The sequence below is a fragment of the Lichenostomus cassidix genome, chromosome 11 (assembly GCF_008360975.1).
Source record: "Lichenostomus cassidix isolate B80296 chromosome 11, HeHo_3.0, whole genome shotgun sequence".
Classification (NCBI taxonomy): Eukaryota; Metazoa; Chordata; class Aves; order Passeriformes; family Meliphagidae; genus Lichenostomus; species Lichenostomus cassidix.
Window position 1 is genome coordinate 19,299,665 of NC_139492.1, and position 20,507 is coordinate 19,320,171.

Consider the following 20,507-nt stretch of genomic DNA (forward strand, 5'->3'; position numbering starts at 1 on the left):
GTGATGATACAATAGGACATTAGGGGTCCAGTCTGTTTTCCAAAATCATGCTGGTTTTCCCCACATTTCCTTTTCCTAAATGTATATCCATCTGATTAACAGAAACAACCTCTTTTAAATTAGCTCTTTTCTTTAACAAGACAACACACCCTTGAGGGATTTTATTACTAACATTCATCCTCCTAATCTTATCCCACACCTTGCTGATAGGCATATCCTTATTAGCATCTGCACATGGCTATTGTGCTGCTTTTTTTCCCAAGCTAATGATTCCTTCCTCCTAAGTCCATGACATTGAGTTGCACTCATAATACATTTCAAAGCTGCTTTCCTCTCTCCCTAAACAGCATTGTTACATTTTTTATTTAAACTGTGCACTGATTTCCTTCCCTTCCTATTCAATGGAAGTCTTGGAAAGCACTTTTCACATATATGTAACATCAATGGGAAAAACATAAATATAACTGAATACATCTATTCTATGCTGATTTACATAGGACTTTACTAAATAGTTAACCAAACTGCCATCTTTCAGAACAGAATTCATAACATTAAAAAAATACACTACTCAGCATAAATATTGCATTGTAAGCCTTTATAAAATAATATAAATATAATATAAATAATAAATATTACTATAAAATAATTTTACAGTACAATACCACAATAGATATGTACACCACATATTTCATAGCCCATGAGAGTTTACCCTTTATTCTGCATTGGTTATTATACATTCTGTTGAATTGCATGCTTTCATGCCCTGTTCATATTAGGAAGTGTGAACTTCCCATTTTTTTCACAGTCTGTCTAAAATTCCTGCCATCTGGTGAGACATATTAACTTTAAGGCTATGATTCTTACCAGTCTGTTGTGCCTTTATGCTCTCAATCCATAAATTTAATCCACAGTATATTTCAAATGAAATGCCTGATCTTTAGAGATAGTTATGCGATAAGAGTTGTTATACAGCTCTGTAAAAAAAAAACCAAAACAAACAACAAAACCTATAACAATATGTAAATAAATCCAGGGAGTCGAAATAAGAAATCTGCTTATTGTGTGTAACTCCACTGCTGGTGTTGACAGAACCAAATTCTGCACATTCCACTGAATACAATTAAATAAGTAGGATAACAAAATAGGAGCAGATTATACCTCCAGATAGCTTTAAAGAAATGTTCATGTATTGAACTGTAAGACTTGGTCTGCAGAACAGATTTCTGCCTGTAAATGCAGAAATTAGTCAGCATGGCTCATGTAGTTTTGGGATCTCTTGGTAAAACTGCATGTTGATGAAACAGAGTACGGTTAGAAAGTGGTGGCCATCAGCTCCTGCAGTAACACTTGGCAGCTGTTCAGCAGGACAGGAAGGGGCTGTGTCCTGTAAGCAGCACATCAGTTAGATTACTTTTAGGTGTTACCTCAATGTACTGGAAGGAAGGAAAATTCATCCCACTATTTTATCTTCCCTTTCCCTTCTTCTTCAACTCCTTTTGACTTCCTTTACATTTGTTTTTTCCACTTCATACCTGTATCTCCTTCCAGTCAAAACCCTGTTGAAACCTCATCAGTCTTTTTTTATTCTTTTTTAAAATCCATGTTTCAGCTACGATTTAGTTAAAAGCAGGGAAAAAAAAAAAAAAAGTGAAAAGTAACCATCTACAGCCCTTTATTGTACTCCTTCAGTACAAAAAATATGCAACACCTCTCTCTCTTCAGGAGCCAACAAAATGACAGCCTTCTGTTCCTTGTGTCTTTCCAAGTATTTCCCAGGTATCTCTTAATTTGAGGACTAAATTTTCTAGGAAGAGACATGCTTAGTAGACATGCAAGAATCAGAAGAGTTCAGAGGGAAGGCACTGATGAGAAGCCCGGTCTGCCAGCAACCATCTGTTCTGAAGAAGGAAACAAAGCCACAGATTGCTCCTAGGCAGCTCCCTGCAGACACTACTTGAGAACTATTTCTAGCTTGTGGCTAGAAGGTGTCCAATAAATTGACAATTTCACTTCTTCCCACAGAGTTTTCTGATTAGCAGCACTGAAATTACTGTTATTTTCACTTTATGAGTATCATATCCAAGTGTGTGGGTTTGGGGTTTTTTGGGGAGGAATTAGAGCCAGATGATTGGATGCTGAGCCCTGTAGGCAAAATTTTTGCTTACATGTATTTCAACAGTTTTTAACTACTCTCCTACTACTACACATTACTTTATTTTCTAACTTCTACTAGACATTTCTGTACATTATTAAATGCTTGTTCCATTTAAAACATCAGATTCTAAATAAGTCAGGGAAATAAAAAGCAATCAGTTTTTACTAAGGAACACGGGATCAACAGACTATTTCTATGGAAATAGGATTTGAAAATACATCATTCTGTACAACTTTTCTGTATAAAACCTGCATTAAGCCTGAGAAATATTATGAAACCAGTTTAAACTCACATCCTAGACCAGGCCTCATTCTGTACAATTCCTAAAGCTGGTAGCACCATGACAATTCCGTCCAAAGGATCAGTTTAAGATAATGTCTCCATATTCTACTTAATTGCCAAATAAAACCATTGAACATCAGTGTTGAATTCTGGAGTTTGTTCAGTAAGTGACTTTGGACAGAGAAGGAACACAGAACTTTGCAGGTGCCGACGGCGATCTCCATCTCAAACGGCTCTCCCGAACCGGGACACTGCATCTGGCCCCAAAACAACAGAGTGAGGAACCTCGCCATTTTAAGCTCATATAAAATATTAATTCTTCCCCGCCTCCCTTTACCCCGCCAGGCCGGCCCTGGGGCTCTTCGCCCCCCGCCCGGGACCCCGCGGCGCCGCCGCTGCCCTGCCCGCCCTGCCCGCAGCCAGCCCCGCCCGCCCGCTGCCACCGCCCCTTCCCGCTGTCACTCGCGGCTCCGCCCGCCCCTCGCCGGCCCCTCCCCGGCCCCGGCGGAGCCGCCGCCGTTTCCGGAGCGCTCGGCGCGGGGCCCGGGGCTGTCGCGGGCAGGTGAGTGAGCGCCGCGCCGACCCCGCCGAGCCCCGCGGGCCCGACCGTGCGGCACCGGGCCGGCGGCTGCCGTGGCACCGGGGGGACGCGGCGCGGAGGGCGGCGGCGCCCGGGGCTGCCCCTGGGCCGCTCGGGAGGCGCCGGCCGGGGCTGCGGCCGGGGGGGAGCCCCGGCCGGGCGGGGGCGAGGCGGCGGTGCCCGAGAGCGGGCCGGGCCGGGCCGGCGGCGGGGGCAGCCCGGGGCGGTGTCGGGGCTGCGGCCGCCCCCTCCCCGTGACCCGTGTGCGGGCAGCCCGGGCAGCGCGGCGGGGCCGGGACTGCGCCTGCGGGAATTCCTGCGCACCTTCCTGCTCCGCGGTGACCCGGGGCGCCCGCCCGGCCCGGCCCCGCCGGCCCCCGGCGCTAGAGCGGCTCCGCCGTGCGGCCTCTCCCGGGCGGCGCCGGCCGGACCTCCCCGGGCAGCGCGGCGGCGGCGCCGCCCAAAGCCGGCCGGGCTCGGAGCCCCCGCGCCCCTCCGCGCCCCTCAGCGCCCTCCGCGCCCCTCCGCGCCCCTCAGCGCCCCCCGCCCGGCGCCTGCGGGCAGCAGGGGCCGCGCACGGAGTGTTCACCTGATGCGAGCTGCCAGTGCCGCTGCTGGTTGCCGAGCCTTATGTTGAGTACATATGGTAATTGCCAGCAGAAGAGGATAACGCGTTTTGGGCTGTAGCTTAAAACTTTGCTCATGTTCCTTTGCTTCTCCCTGCTCGAGGGGTTTTATCTGTTTGAGTGGAGAGGAAATGGTTGAGGTATGTGTTTGTCGGGTGCATGTCGTCTTAGGAACTTGAAAGCAGTTGTAAGTTCTTATTGTTTTATGTGAGATTATAAACCTTGTTCCAGGTATAAATTGGCCATTATTATTATCATTACAGTTTTTATAAAGGCGCAGATGTCTGGGTGTCGTGAAGAGCAGCCATACCTCAGTGGTGTGTAGCTGCAATAAAGTTGGCGTTACAGAGTGGCTTATCCGTGCTTGGGAGGCACACGCAGCTGGCACGCGGCTGAGGCTTGGTTCCCAAAATGGCACTGCAGCTGTAATTGCCGGGGTGGCTGTTGGACAATCTCAGATCTGCAGCTTGTAGATTTTAAGGCTATTGTTGCTCGATATTTCTGTTTCCTCAGCCCAGTGCTGTCGGCAAATAGGTAGTGGTGCTCTTGAGGAACTGTTTTTGTTGTCTGTGGGCACAGGCAGCTGAAGCTCCCTTTCCCTCACCTCTCTGAGGTATGTGGTATGTGTTGTGTGGCTCCTGGCTAGATGAAGGTTTTGGTATGCAGCTCATGGGATCAGCACTGTTGGCCCATTTTGGTATGTGCACAGGTGCTGTTTGTGTATTGTGGGTACCAACATGATTTTGCACTTGGCTCGAGTCTTCTACCAGGCAACATTTCTACACAAGATAAAGCTGGACCCTTCTGTAAAGAATGGCAAGTTTTCCAAGTTCAGGACTTGTAGAAGGTTTTTCTTTCTTCCTTTATTTTCTGTTCTGTACTTTCCTTCCTAGAAGAACTTGCTAGGTATTTAATCTATGGTTGTGGTGAAGGTGTGTTTCAGGTCAATGTACCTACTTCTGGTGCTTTGAGACACCAGGCTGGAAGCAGAGCCACTGCTTTCCGTGCATCTTTTGGTGCTGCATCCTAGGTCTGTGTAAGGCAGAAACCATTCCGCTGGCATTTCTGATTCTGAATCAGGACTTACTCAGGGTGGTTAGGAAACTAGAAATAATGTGTATGGCAAATATTTTTGTAGCTGAAAGTCTGTTCTGCGACTCTGAAATTTGGCTAACAGGTAAATAATCCCTCATAAAAAGTAATAAAGAAAACATACGCTGCTGACATTTAAAAGTCAAGTCTAGGTTTCTTCTGCCTCTTGGGCATCAGCTTGGATTTGATCACTGGTGTCTTATTTTTCTGTGGGTCTTCTGTCTCCAGCTCGAGGTCTTTATTCCCCACTTTTCCCACTCTTTATTATTTTTCAACACCCCTTCTTCCCCAGGATACAAATGACCACCAGTTTTTCTTTGCAGCAAAACAATTGTATTTTTCTGTTCTACATAAGCTTTTCTTTAAACCTGGGACTGACAGTCATTTTAAGAGCTGCCACTTGCCTTACTCAAAACAGGGTTATGTCAAGAGAAATTGTGCTGCTGCTTGTGTTTATGTAGTAGTACTGTAATAGGAAGAGACTTTTTCTTGGTACAATGAATGCTGGTACACCAGAAATCCTGCTAATGATAGTGATTAATGGGTGCTGCTCAAAATAGCTGTCACTGCTGATATGACTAATTGTGCTGTATGAAAAGAGCTCCTTTATTCCCAGTAATCTCAAGGTGTTTCTACAGTTTTAGAAAAGTGCCTGATCAGTGCAGACAGATAACTGCACAGGAAGATACAGAAATTGCAGTGGAGTGTGGCAGCTCTCTCAGGAGCTTGTGTGGTGCTGCAGAACCAGTTGGAGCTGAGAATGAGTATTTTCTTGTGGTGACTGTAGGTAGATAGAATATTATTACTGAAGGTGGGTGTTAGCCAATACAACACCCTATGTGTTGCAAACAATGCCAGGGTATTGTTAGTAGCTACAGAAGGGATTTATATCATACATGAAAGATGACATTTCGAGCAGCATGGGTAATCTCATCACAGGGCATTGTGCTGGGGCTGGCTCCGAGGGCAACTGGCACTGCTATGCTTGACAAAAATCTGTGTTATAGTTGCTCTGGTCCTCCTAGAGCTTGGTGAGATGTCTGGATACCCCTCCTAGGTCTTTAGCCAACAAGAAGTGATAGTGACATGCTGCAGGCAATCCCATGCTCCTGGGCCGTGTCACATTCCAGGTTCTGTTTGGATTTTGTATGTACTGTAGCTGAAAGCAATGCTGGAAACTTAATGGGGACTGTGGATCTAAACCATAGGAGATGCTGTGTCTTGATACCTGTAAAATCTGAAATTCTGGCTGGTAGGATGAAAAAATATTTTGAAAATCAAGTAGAATTTGTTAAAATGGGTCCCAAACTCACTGAGAAGAAGCTTGAAATTGTATTTGTTGTGCCTCTGGCTTTGTGTTTCTTTTCTTCTGTTTGTCCCTCAAGACAATTTTATGGCAGGAGGGGTTTAGACATTTGTCCCTTTTGCCCTCAGGTGTGTGGTGGGGAGAAGGACACATTCTATTCACAAATACTGCTTTGCAAATTGCCAATTTGGTCTGATAAGATTACAGTCTTGTGTTCTGTAGATAAAATGGTTTAGTTCAGTCCTTGAATTTTGTCAAAACAGTGATTAAAACAAGGGGGGGAAAAAAAATATTTTAAATGAAACTTCAGAATGGTAATGTTGGCGTTAATGAGGTGTGTTTCACTTTGAAGAGCTCTAATATGACAAGAAAAACTGTTTTGAGAACTGTGGTCTTGGAATATCAATCTTGTCTTGCCGTGCTGTAATTGATGAAGATTAGTGTGTTGATTACTTAAGATAAATCTTGGGGGATTGATTTGTGTGATTCTGTTAAGGTCATAAGCTTTGCCAAGCCAACTTCCAGGGATCCAGGCTGGAGCAGCTTTGGAGCAAAAGAAAAAGGAGTGTGTGTGAGAAAAAGCAGAATAGAAGGTCTAGAAATGCTGGTCAGGCTGTGAAGAATGAATCAAAAGGGCTGAAAGGGGGAATGCAAAGGACTCCAGGTGCAGCTGGGATGTCTGTGAGTGTATGGGTGGGTCTGAGGTGGGAGTAGCTGAGGCTCTGTGAGGCTTTCAGGCATCTTAGAGAGCCTGTGCAGCACGTCAGGCATTTTCCCAGCTGTGATATTGCATTCCAGCGATGGCAAATTGGCTTCAGTCTGGTGATAACATACGGCAGCTTATCCAACTCAAGTTGGAAGTGTGATATTCTAGGACTTGGCTTTGAAGAACCACTTTCACAAAGGAAATAAATATTCTTCCTTCTAAGGAAAGCCCTCACAGGAGAACGCGATAGCACTGGTAGATAGAATTTTTGCTGTATTAGCTGAAAAGCAAACCAAAAACCTAAAAAAAAATTGTTGTAAAGTAGCTGCTCATGTTTTACTGTTAGGGTCACATCAGAGAAAATAATTCCTTAGGAAACATCTTTACAAATTGTGACCAATTCCTACTTATGTTTTTAGTAAAATTTTCTCCCTGAAATAACTGATAGATATTTTCTGGTTTAGGCTAGCTAGATTTTCATTGTTCCTTCTTTGTGGTCTTTTGTTGCTGGCTTTCCTAACAGTATTCTGCTTTTACAAGTGGTTGGGGATTTGGGGTCAAGGGGACTCTGTTTTGGTTTATCAAGTCATATTACAGTGGGGTACTTCTCAGGCACTAACATTTTCTGGTAAGTGTTTCTGTACAGCAGCATTGCAAAAGACAGATTCTTTGGAAAATTTCAACAGGAAAATTCCTCCACCACCCTGTCAGTCATTCCTCAGGTTGAAATAAGCTTAGTTTTTTTCTTTCCTGGTGCTCTACCCATGTGTTGGTTAGAGTGCTGTAAGAGGACATGTCAGCTGGCTGTTTAGTAACAGTATTTTAGGTGTGACTCTTGTTTAGTTGTGCACTCAAAGTTGACATTTAAATGGTAGTGTCCAATTATAGAAAATTCCTCGGGCTCTGTGTCGTGTACTCTGCAATCTGGGAACTCAATTTAAACAGTTTCTGAGTGTAAGAGAAAGTTTGTTTCCCTTGATAGAAATACTAATATTGAACTTTGTTTCTTTAATGCTTTGTTTTAACATATTTCGGGAACTTTAAAGCAGTGTATGGAATGTGTTGTAGAGGAGAGGGTATGAGAAAAGCAGGAAGAAGGGATCATGGTGGACCTTTTTTCCACTTCCCCACAAGCATCTCTAGTGTGATTCATTCATGTGAGGGTTGTCTACCAATGAAATTTATCTCTAATCCTGTCAGTCACTGAGTGTTTTTAGTTTCCCAGGTAGATTACCTGACTGTCATAACTGGTATGTTTGTGAGTTTCTGGATGGTGTTGAGAATTCCTCTGGATTTACTGGGGTAAAATTAGATCCTTTGAAGTGTGTTCACATGATCTGTCTCATACCAGGATATTCAGGGCAATGTTCCTAGGTATTTTTTAATGAAAATTGAACTTCCTGCTCTTCTGTACATATTACAGAAGTTGGCTGTGTACCTGAGAACAGTTTGAGTCCAAGCACAAAGAACTTTCCTGGAGAAAGATAAAGCACCTGAATGTCTACAACTCACATTCCAGGAAAATCTTGGAGGTGTTTTAAGTATTGCTTCCTAAGAGTCTAAGTGCAAGGTAATATTTTCTTCAAGTTCCTCAAATATATCTGAAGCTGGCCATCTCATCCTGAAGAAGCCAGATATTCTTTTTATATGATCATGTAACAGAAATCTGGAAAAGCAAAGATGGCTGTAGTGACTATGAAGGACAGAAAGAGAAACACTCTTCTTCTTGAAGACATTTTTTGAGTCTGCATCCTCACAGGAGCAGTAAAAGACTAGGGAATCACAGGGGAAGGATCACAGTGGGTAAATGTGATTCCCTGCTAGACTCCAAAAGTTTTGAGGAATGTCACCTCTTTCTGGTAAGTATTTAAAAATGTTTCTCAGAATGCTATTTGCAAGTCTTGCACCAGATGGTATTGTATTATGTGGAAGGAGGAAGAGAGTACCTAAAAATGTCATTCTTCCAGGTCTGTTTGCTCTTCTTCAGGGGAACTTCAGTGTAGGATGAGTTTGTCATCTCCAAACACTCAGAAGAAGCCATGTTTGCCAAATGAAGGTAAAAGTGCGTGCAGGTGTTTCATCATTTGTTAGAGGCCCCTGTGTTTAGTAAAAGATGGAAAGATACTGAGGAGAGGAGATGTTTGGTGCAAGGGAAGAGTAGTAATGCTGCTTGCATTGAAAGGTCTGCAGTTTTTGATCCAAGCAGTATTTAAGGCCAGGTGGTACAGAATAGAGTTAACTAAAAGTGTGCAAAGACATTGTTACAAAATCCTGCTTCATCAGTGGGTGTTACAGAGCAGCAGAATAAACTTTATTTAGCCTCTTACCAAAGACATAGTTAGTTATTTGTGGTTTTTCAGCTGAGCAACACAGCTTGCAAATATTTAAATAATAAGCTAATAAGATCAACCCTTTATGCTACATGGGATGAGCATTTGAAAGCAAATGATGCCATCAAGAACTTTAATATGATGAGGAAAAATAGGTCTACTGCTAAATATGTATTCTTCAGGAAAAACGAAAACCTTTCATTTATTAAATAAACAAAAGACAATGAAGAAACTTGGTAACAATCAGAATTGTTTTACTGAGTTCAGTTGTGAGTGCTGCAGATGAAACCAAGACTGCTGGGTTGCTGCTGCTGTTGGCAGGAGAGCAGAGGTGTCCGTGGGTACTTGGATGTTGTTCATCTGCAGAGAGCAAACTGGGTGTACTTTAATAACTCACAGTGCAGTACAAATAAATTGTCTTTCCACCAGTGTAGATAGATGCACATCTTCTGACAGAAACAAGGTTAAGGCTTTGGTAGTGTTACACTTGCACTTCTGTTTTGGCTGTTTTTGAGGAGAAGTTGCTGATGTTTATCTATAGAAGAGCAGGGTAGGTTAAGTAAAAATTAAATTTCATAAAATAATGCAAGTGTCTGTGAACTTTTAATTCTGTGGCTTAGTTTTGTTTCACGCCAATGAAAACTGTATGGAATCCTGGAAGAAAATTCCAGTTATTGGAACCAAACCCTGAAAAACAGAGCATGTATTAACAGCATCCTGCTTTTGGGATTATACTTGGTTCTGTATTAAAATGTTGGTGAAGTCCTTACTCAGAGTCTTTCTGTCTGTCTTTTATTGCTTTCAGAAGGAGAATGAAAACATTTTTTTTGAACAATCCTATTAGATCTCATAATAAACTTCTTTGTCTAAACATTGCAATAATTTCCAGGGCAACAGATTGTGATGTTGACTTCAGCACTTTGACCTCATTCCAGGTCCAAAGAGGAGCAAACATTGTAAAGTTTTAGGTAGGTATTACAAAATAACTTTGATAATTAGCAAATTTTGTATAAAATATGGCTATGTATTTAACACAGGCTTGTTCACACTTGCTGCTTAGTAAAGGTTTGCTACAGATCCAGGTTATCAACCCTAACATTTAAATGTTACCTTTCACATAAATGACTATTTCTGTTTTAAGACCAAATGCTGGATCATGGTCTGGTTTGGCAGTCTTTAGTCAAGTGCCCTTAAAGTTTTATCTGTGTAGAAAAGTGGTACATCTGACCTGTGCTATTTTGAAGTTAATCTGTTGCTTGGTTTAGTGGTTAGAAAAGATCCTGGTCTGGTTAAGTGACTCCATTGCTCTGCAGATGTTGCTGGATGTGAAATCTGTTGAAAACCACTAATGATACATTTTTTGTTTTTGTATAGGAATGTTACATTTTTGTGGCGATGAATTGGTATGACAGATTAAATCTGTAGTTGACACACAAGATTTAGGGAAATGTTTTTTGGGTAAAGTGCATTTTCTTGCTTTGAAGGTGCAGCAGGAAAAGAAGGGTTTTTTTCCATTTTAGTTTCTGGAATGGTTGTGTTGTAGGAGGTTTGGTTAGGATTGTCTGATACAGTCAGACAAATGAATAACAGACCATGGTTTGCTCTGCACTTGTGCTTCCCCTGAACGTGGGTTAGGAGGTTAGAGCTCTTTGGTGTCTGCCCTCCTTTTCCATATTGCCGTGATCACTCAGTCCCTTTCAGATCACAGGAACTGTCATTCAGGCATCAGGAGGTGCCAGGTTGTTGCTGGTCAGGTGTCAGTTCCTACTCCTACTCTTTCTCAGTGTGTTGTATTTGGACACAATTCTGAGGGGTGATGTTCAGTCAGATGTGTTGCATGTCACAGGGTAGGTGAATTGCTGTGGCTCAGGGTAGCAGAGGGCAGGGCTGAGGAGCTCCTCTGGCTTTTAAAGGTACAATGTACGTTTAATTTGTTCTTAACCAGCTACACTGTTTGTTGCTTGTGCAGTGCATTGATGGAGGGGTTTGTGACAATTTGCAGTGATTTTTACTAAGCTCCTCAGGTCAGTTTCTGAGGACATGTCTGTAGGCTGGCATGTTGCTGTTCTTCAGGTTCTTCTGTCCTTACCCTCTCATTCATTATTCCCTTGCACTTAGGGGGATTATTGATGGAAAACGTCTTTTTAGGATGCCTTCTCTTGTGCTTCAGTATCTTTTGCTGTGTTTCACTAGCAAAGCCTTCATGGTACTCAACTTGGTGCAATGTGAGAGGTGAAGAAGACTACTCTGGTTTTATATGTCTGATAACATTTGGCTTAATGTTGCCATTTGTTCTTTTTCCTGAGACATTCACATTTTTGTGGGCTTTTTTAGCTTCACTTTGCAGCCAGTGGTTGCTTTTCTCTGTCTGATGTCATGTGTCATTACTGGTATTTTAAGTCGCATTCTGAAACAGGAGAAAATTACATCTTTCAATCAGTTGCTTTCTGCTAAAAAGTTGTACCTGTATTTTCTTCTGAAATTGTTTTAGGACAGACGAGGCAGCTTCTTTTTAAAAGTTCTTGTGGTTTCAGGGAAATAATGTATTGTGTCTTTGTTGCATATGCTATTTGATACATTCCGTTTTGGAGCATGAGTTCTCCTCTCTGCTGGGTTGGTTGCATTTCACTGCACATGAAATGAAAGATCAAGAAAAATAAGGGTAAGTATAGTTTATGAAATTTTCTACACTACATAATAATGCTCTTTTTTCCTTTTAACTTAAGGCTTTGTAAGTGATCCAGTCCTCATAATCATGAGTGTTCCTAGGAAGGTATGCTGTGTTTTGGTTCAGATGTTCAGTGTGTTGAAGAATAAATTATAATATGAATGCAGGCCATCTTGCATGCTGTGTCTACGCTAAATATTTTTCTCTAAAATGAATTCTAATGTGAGCTAAGTTAAACTGGTATAATTTGGAACAGTAGACTTGAGGCAAATATGCAAGTAGCTGTGTGTGAATATTGATTATTGTGCTTGGTAGCATGTGAAAAACCTCATCGTGCCTCAAAGCACTGTTGCCTTAGTGGACTTAAAATCCCTTATTTAGCTGTTACAAAGGATTTGTGTTGAGGATATTTTTTCGTTTCTTCTTTTACATCACACCATTGACCTAAGTCCTGTGGTTCATTGGCTTTCCCTAGCCTTATGCTGTCGCAGGCAGGTAGTGTTTTGGCCAAAGGATGGTGGGAGTGTGTCTGAAACAGTCCAAACTTGGTAATCTCAGAGGATCCACTAAATATATTCTGAAAAAAAGCAGGGAACGGTAATTGCAGCTGTAGGATAACCCTCAGAGAAGGGAAACACTTGACAAATTGACTTAGATATGCCAGTGTGTGTCCTCAGGTGTAAGATACCCTTGTCTTAACTGGTGGGATTCCAGCACAGTGAGTAAGATGCTGTGTATCTTTATGGTAAGAACCAGCACTTGAAGGAGTAATACTTCAAAAGTGATGCTTTGTAGTTGATGTGAAGGGAAGAATTGAGTTTTGTTTTCACTGGTGAAATTACTTTTTTCCTGCAATTGCTACTTACATTCTTCCATATGAAAGAATGGACTCCGCTTGGACTGGTAGTAAGCTGAAGGTTGTGTGGCAGGTACTTGTGGCTTACTTGTACTTACGCTGGAATGCCTTTCCTTGTTTATTTTCTTTTCTTTGTTCAGAAATACTGGGTTTTGTTAAATATGTTCATATTGAAGGCTGTAGTAAGAAACATAGCAAAGCAACTGCTCATAGTCATGAACTCAACAAATAATCGAGACTATTCAATGTAATCTTTTAGAATTACAAATATTAGATTAAAAAAACCCTTCTCTTGATGAATAAGAAGCTTGAATCTGGCACTTTTCCCAAGGGCATATGACAAGGGAGGATGGCCTTTGCTGAAGGAGAGTAGATTTAGATTAAATATTAGGAAGAAATTTTCCCCCATGAGGGTGCCCCTGGATCCCTGGCAGTGTCCAAGGCCAGGCTGGACACTGGGGCTTGGAGCAACCTGGGATAGTGGAAGGTGTCCCTGCCCATGGCAGGGGGTGGGACTGATGGGTTTTAAGGTCCCTTCCAACCCCAACCATTCCATGAATTCAGGATAAGATAGTCAGATATTTACAAAACTGGTATGTGGTAAAAGCCTCAATGCTACAAGATATTTTTCATTGATGCTTTTTCTTGAGTAGTTATCTTCTAGGTGCTTACTAGTAGAAATTATAGAAATTAATAGAAATTAATGTAACATTAAAATTGTTTTTATAGTAGTAAGTAAGTGTCAGTTCGGACTAATAAAAATCCATGGTTTTGACCAAAATATGGACAAAGCAATGGGCCCCTAAATGGAGTGTGTGTTTCAACTTCAGAGGCAAAGAAATGTCAGCATAATCACTTGAAAAATATGAAAAGCAGTCCATGGAATAATTTTCTGCTTCTGATAGAGAATAAAACATTAGCTGTATGAGGAGATAAGTTCCATTTTACAAGTGACTTTACTGTTTAAAATGATTTGCTGATAGGCATGCAGCAACTCAGAAAGCAGCAGGATGCCTCACTAATAGCATTTGAGAGCCCTAAAATATAGTTACATCTTAGTTTTGAATATTATTTTATTGATATGCTGTAAAAAACCCCATCAGTTTCATTGCCAGGCACAGATCATCTCATTTTTTTAAGCTGCTGAACCCAGTCACTCTCCTTTTCCCTGTGATTATTTTTGTTCCTACTTCTAGTTTTACTTTTTTTCCCCTGCTTTACACTTTAATTCCCATTTAGAACTCTCCTGATTGTATGTATTACACAGTGAGGATTGGAATTTTAGCTGAAAGATGGGGAGAGGAATCTGCCATGCTGAAAAGGCAAAAGATTTCCTGTTGCTGTTACTCAGTTAGGTACGAGTCAGTGTCCCTGAAGCAGCTAAAGCAGTGCTTAAACTCTCCTTTCTTCATGTAAATGCACAACTGGTAGTAGAAGATAAAACACCTTGATGTATCCAGTAATACTCTGATTGTGGTTAGTCCCAGTTCTGTCTTTAGAACACATTGTTCCTAATAAAATAGATGCACAAAGTGGCATGGCCTGCTCCACCTGCAGAGTGTTACTGGCTGCTTTGAAGGAAGGTAATTATTTTATTTATTTCTAGACTTGAAATTTTTAGAAAATGTCTCATTGAATTTCAGCTCCCTCAATAGGGAGACATGCATCATGTATCGAGCATGTAACAGGCATTGTTAGGTACATGCAGGAAGTCCATATTTTGTACTGCTTGTGGATAAAACCAAATCTATGAATTCCTCAGTGTGTAGTAAGGATGCATGTCTAATACTGTGGGGTTTAAGCTGGCTGGTGCTAATCTAAAAGTAGAAAGAAGAAATTGAAAAATGACCAGTGTTGTTGAATTGAAAGCAAGAAAGCAGGATATGTTTTTAGTGTTCAAAATTTGCAGGAAATTACAAACTTCATGTTTTAATAGAAATGCAGAAAATAAATGTAGCATGCCTGTGTTTATGCATGCTGTTTAGTGTTCCCTGAGAGATTTCCACAAATATATATTGTGGACTTACATAGACTATAGATATTGTAATTACCTAACAGAATAATTCTGAAAGTAGAACAACATCCTTACAGAGCTGTAGAAGGAAGGAGTATTGGTAGAGTAGGAGCACAGTTCCCTGGTTTTGCCCATGTAGCAAGCGCTGTGGAGAACAGGAGTGGATGGAAATCCTCCTGTAGAAACATTTGCTGTTCTGTTCAGTTGTGCTGTAGCCATTGGCACTTTGTGCTGCTTCATTAATTCAGGGGCACAGGACACACAGGTTCAGGTTTTTGTCAGAGCTTGCCTAATGGGGAGAAAATGTGGAAGAAGGGGCATTATCATTAAATAGACAACATAATGAAGAGCTGCAGTGGAAGTTCAAGCCTTGGATGTCAAGGTTTAGCAGCAGCGTTCTTCCCAACCACTTCATTGTTCCCTGGGCTCTGTTACTGTGCTGCTTACCTTAAAGCAGATGCAAGGAGAAATTTTTTCCTAAGTAATAATTCTGCTTACCTTCTCCAGAGGCATTGTGGAACTTCTTGTTTCCATAATACTGTTTACGGGAGAGCAGCGGGCATTGAGTTCTGTCCAAAATCAGCCTGGCTGAGCCATAACTGCAGTGTGATGGTTCCACTGGGGCTGCAGGGACTATAAGGGAATGACTTAGATGAGATCTGTGTTGAGGTAGAAGATTCCTGCTGTATTTCTGGAGGGGGTGGATTTGCAGTGTCCTCCCAGCAGGCTGCCCTGGCAGGGATGCTGCCTGTGAGCTCAGTCAGGTGTCGGGGAAGTTTGTGGCACCAAAGTCACAAGGCATGTGGGATCTAATATAGTGTTTACCAGGTCACATTGGTGTCCTTGTAGATCATACTAATATGCTTACTAGTTTAAACTGAATTGTTACATTAATTTTTAAGAAATAGTTTAATGACTATGTTAAAGAAAGCCATCAGTGACTCTGGTGCTCAGTGTCCATTTCACCCCACTCCAGTAGGGACAGCAGTGATAACAGCACTGCTGCCAGCACTTGCCGGCTTACCTGGTGATGCTGGAGTGCTCCAAGCAAAGGGGTTATTTTTCAAAAGTAGTTCTCAGATTTCCTTTCAGAAATTTTTGAAAAATCACTACATTTTCAGTGAGCTTAAAAGCTTTTCATGTGCTCATTGAGTAACTGGAATGTTTCCTATAAACGATTGTGTGTTGAAGGGGTTGTTTTGACTCAGTAGAATGTGCAATGCATGCATTATTGGAAATGAAGGCCCAGATCAGCATGCAGCTCCAGCTTGCATCAGTGACTGTGCTCCAGGAGCCCTTTCCCTAGGAAGCAATGATTTTAAAATGGTGTCAGTTATGGATTCACTCTGATACAACTTAGGTTTCATTCTTTATGACTAATGAAGAATATTCTTAGCATAACTAAAACCACCGATGCTATGTTCCCACAAGTTTATGAAAGATGGGAGTGGAAACGGTGCTGTAAAATTAAAGACTTTAATGCTGTCCTTGGTGAGGACTTAGGATTGCTTCAATACCTTTCACAGCAAAGGCAGAGACTGTGGGATAATTAACTTATATTTACATTGAAAAGCAATATTATATTAGTTCTTTAATTACACCTTTTATTACTCCGGTGTCTGTAAAATGCTTCATTAATTCAAGATTTTGAAATAGCTGGGTTATTGGATGGTGCTGTTGTGATACTCTTTTTCCGTTTGATTAACAGTATCCTTTTGAAAACATGTTTTCGCATATTTTCCTAGTGGCATGGTAAATTTTTGTGGCTGTCATTCATTGACATGAAAATCTCAGTGAGGTTTTTTAAGATGCTCTGAGTCCTCATTTTGAGGTGAGGTAGAGTAGTTTTCAAATGTTGACCCTTAAGACTCAGTGAAGTTACCATTCAAAATATGGGCATATGACAACATGTTTTTGCTGAGGGATGAGGCAGTCCTGAATTGCATTTCTTTATGTTGACAATGTAATTTTGTCTGTTTTTTTATAATTAGGAAAGAAAGCATTTTTATCTCCCAGGAGTCACCTGGGAATGAATCTCATGGGCTGCTCCTGGGTGCCCTGCTCCTATTATTGATGACTTTTGTTTCATGGTGTTCTCTGATGGATAAATAACTCAGGTGACTCTTCACAATTTCTCCATTGTTTTTCAGTCCATTCCAAAATCCAGCTTTCTACCTTAAAAATTTCTCACACTTGGTTTTCTCTACTCTGGTATGTGTTCACTTATCTACTTTTATTCTTAATTGCTGAAGGCTGTCCTCCCACTTAGGCTGTTCAATTTGTGTGGAACTGGTAAGAAATTCAAATGATGCCCTGCTTAGAATAGGATAGAAGCTGAAGGAGTTGGGAGAGAGAAGTAGAACAAGCCAATGGTGTTTACTAGAACTGCCTGTGCAAACCAGTGTGAAACAACCTATATTTATTGTCAAGCGCATCAATAAGGTATATATCTAAAAAAAAGTTAAATTGTCATAACATTTAATGGCATGGTTCAAGGATTATTCTTCTTTCCTAATTTTGCTTGTGTGGTCAAGTCATCCTGTAACTGATTGTCTAAAATATAATTTGGAAAGTAATTTTGTGTGGTACCAGTGGCAATTTCTTTGCTGTTAGCACCCTAGGCTGGCTATTTCTCTGATTAATCAAGTCATATCAGTATAGCTGGCTTTGTTTTGAAAGGCTTGCTTCTATCTTGGTGTGTTATGAGTATTTTGGGGTGTGGGTCCATGGGAATTCCCTTTCTCCCCTCTGTGTCAGTGAGGTGTTCCCTAAGGTGCTGCTCCCATGCAGGGTGAGCACAGACCCAGCTCAGCAGTGCCCAGGGCTCACTCCCACCCCGGGGATGTTTTCTGGGGCTGAAATTGCTGATTTTGGGGTAGGCACAGGAGTGCTCAGGGTGGCTGAAAACCCAGATGTGCTTGTACCTCTTGGCAGCTCCGAGAGGGCCTGGCCATGTCAGGCTGCAACCTACAGGCTTGGGATGTGTCCTGGAAACTTCTTGTTTTTCAGCACTTTGGAGACAGAAGAACCTTTTTTCATTCCTCTGGGAACTGTTCTGTATCAAAGTGCTTTTGTGGGAGAGTTCGTTCGTGGAAGAACATTTAGCTCTAGCAACTGTACAAACTGGGTATAATTGGTAAAAATATGAAAAAGGGTTATGGATAGTGGTCATTAATTAAAAGTTGAGATCTTAACCACTGCTGTTGTGGCTTAGATGTGTATCTGGTCCAGTAGGCCACTTTTGATTGGCTTCCTTTAACAAATGTTACAGAACAAATGGCAAACAAACAACGTAGTTTGTTGTTGCAAAAACCCAAACAAGTTTAAGCAAAGATCTCATAAATAATGTCAGATGAGACTTGCTTTGTAATAAACCCCTGTAATTTGTAAGACTTTAAGTTAATGTCCACAGATAGTCTTTCAAGTATGAATAATTGCTGGAAGTTAATGCTCTGCATTGCGAACTGCCCTGAAGTGCAGATCTGTTGTATTTTAAGGTCTTTAGATAAACCTTCCAACAAATTAAGCTGCTTCATTGCAGTGGAGTACTGACAGTAGTATTGAAAATACTTTTCAGAGAAAGCTTTAAACCTATATTGTATAAATACATTATGTTTCTAATGCTTTTAAAAGTAATACTAAATTGTCCTCAACAAGAAACATATGGCTATAAATTCTGACGTACTCCATGCGCTGTCCTGACTGTCGGAAGCAGAGTGTGCAATGTGGAGGATATTTAATTTAAAAAATTGGGATAAGGGTCGTGAATTGTATGCTAGAAATAGAAAATAAGATTAGAGGTTATGTTTCAGGCATGGAGCTGTCTCTGGGGGGGGAACAGAACAAGGTTACTTCAAGGTTTGGAGCCTGGCTGGGGGGATGGGAGAAGGGAGGAAATCCAGCAGTGGCTAAAAATGATGCCTGAGGGAGTTTGTAGTAACACACACAATAGGAATTGCCAGGCATTGCCCTGATGCTGAGCGTTGTGCATTGTAGCCTTCTCCTTGCTGGTGCCAGATTAGTCATGGGCAGTGCTTGGTACCAGAGGGGGGGTCCTGGCTGCCAGCACAAACAGTCCTGGTGCTGAAAAGGTCGCTTTCTCTAAACCTAGTACTGGGGAAATGCATTTGGAAGGGGCCTGGCCAAATCTGTGGCAGAAGCATCAGCTGGTATTGAAACATTGCTTAAATGTATTTGGCATCCTTGCAATGTCTCATGGCTGGCAGAACTTTACTGTATCACAGTTAGTGTGGCAGAAAAGCCCTTTGTCAATAAAAGTTGCTGGGAAGGAGTGTCAGCATGGCTTAGGTCACCTAATTACCATTTAATTGAAGCCTAGTCTTTCATGTTGCTAATAAATTTTAAGTATAATTGACACATCAGAAGATACCACTTAAAATTATAAGCGTTTCTCTCCAGTCTTAGTTTGTGAACAAAATTCAGCTCTGTTAAGGAGCATGGAGAGATGCCATAGCATGTACGTGGTTAGGTGTGGGCTTGGGATCTTCCACCTGTGTGTGTCGCTGTTGGGACTTGGTGCTTTAGGGGGCATGCACCTTGAGGTTTCAGAAAGATCTATCAAATAACAAAAGTTTAAGTCTTCAGGTTTGCCTCTTGATGTTGTATTTCTACTGAATAGATCAATAGATCAAATAGTGTTGTTTTATGGATTAAAACATTACATTTGTTTTGCTTTCAAAATGCATTATACCAGCATAAATATCCCATTGTATCCTCTGCTGCACAAAAGAGTTCTTGCACAACTCAGTGCAGAAATATTTGACACATAACCTGGTGACAAATCATGCCCATGATTGAGGGCTTAGTTGTTTATATAAAACTATCAGTACTTTTAAAATCAGGACATGGTAAAGTGGTGTGAATCTGTTTTATATGTTGTAGATTAGGAGTGATAATTATTTAACAATGGATGATTTTATCGGGAAATATTTGGGAGTTCTTTGGTGAATAATTTTCAGCTTAAGAACAAGGCATTTTTCTTAAAGGAAAAAAACCACATTCCATTAGCCATATCCCATCAGTATTTCTGTGCACATCAGTCTGACTACTGTGTGCCTTTCCCTACAGTATAGTTAATGCAGCAGCTTAGAGCCGGGAGGGAGGAGAGCGCTGGCAGAATTCCGTGTATGCATTTGTTAGCAAGGAGCTCTTGGGGGAAGTTATTTATACTCCTTGGTAGCGTCGACACCAGATGTATTTTCCAAATGTGTAAATTTATTTGTATTGAAAGGAATTAAGCTTCATTATTAAGTGTTAACTCTGTTTTGAAAGAAGCAGCAAAACAATTGTTCAAATATTAAAATACTTGTTTTTCTTAATAAAAGGAAAATAATCAATTCCTATTCTTCCTAGGAAGAGCATATAAAATGTAAACCCCAAGTAATTGCTTTTAAAGACAGAAATTTCTTACAGCTTTGTCTGTTTTAGGAGTGGATGGAGAAGAGACCCAAGGTTGCTGCAGTGTTCCTGGAGCTGCAGCTTTTTGATGTTAAGTTGACCTGTGGCTTATTTTGGCATTTATGCTGAGTGGATGAAAGGCAACAAATTATTGTGTGGACTGAAATAGCAGGTGGGATTACTGGAGCAGCTACTGAGGGCATTGGAATCTGGGGTCTGAATGATGGAAGCTGCAGCCATTGTGGCTTTGGCTGGGACACTGCAGGCTGCTGGACAAGGCAGGAGGAGGATCCTGATGTCCCCAGTGCTTGTGCTTGAACCAGTTGTTAACGATGTTTTCAGAAGATTGAGAAGCTCGGGGAAGGATTTTTTCAGTTGTCTGCTGTGTACAGCTGCCAGAACAACTAGCTAAGCACTAAGCTTTGGGTGCTCTTGGAGGGGGAAGTGTTACAGGTGGCAAGTTTGGGCTCTGTC

General features: G+C 41.5%; 1 protein-coding gene and 1 long non-coding RNA gene across 7 annotated transcripts in view; one reads left to right on the forward strand and one right to left on the reverse strand.

Annotated features, from left to right (window-relative positions):
• Nucleotides 1-580: 580 nt before the first annotated feature.
• LOC146432422 (uncharacterized) lies at nucleotides 581-3,446 on the reverse strand. The gene is made up of 2 exons (XR_014854590.1): nucleotides 3,342-3,446; nucleotides 581-2,694 (listed from the first exon to the last, which is right to left on the reverse strand). It is a non-coding gene; the product is annotated as an uncharacterized LOC146432422 (long non-coding RNA).
• Nucleotides 2,880-20,507, forward strand: part of GARRE1 (granule associated Rac and RHOG effector 1) — a 58,947-nt gene continuing 41,319 nt past the window's right edge. For 3 of the 6 annotated variants that reach the window (XR_014854589.1, XM_085072053.1, XM_085072059.1), the window contains exon 1: nucleotides 2,880-2,999. The gene's annotated coding sequence lies outside the window, so the exon portion shown is untranslated. Of the gene's footprint in view, nucleotides 3,000-3,556; nucleotides 3,784-8,128; nucleotides 8,804-9,966; nucleotides 10,046-20,507 lie in introns of those variants that run through there. The other 3 variants (XM_085072055.1, XM_085072056.1, XM_085072054.1) reach the window with 3 other exon arrangements.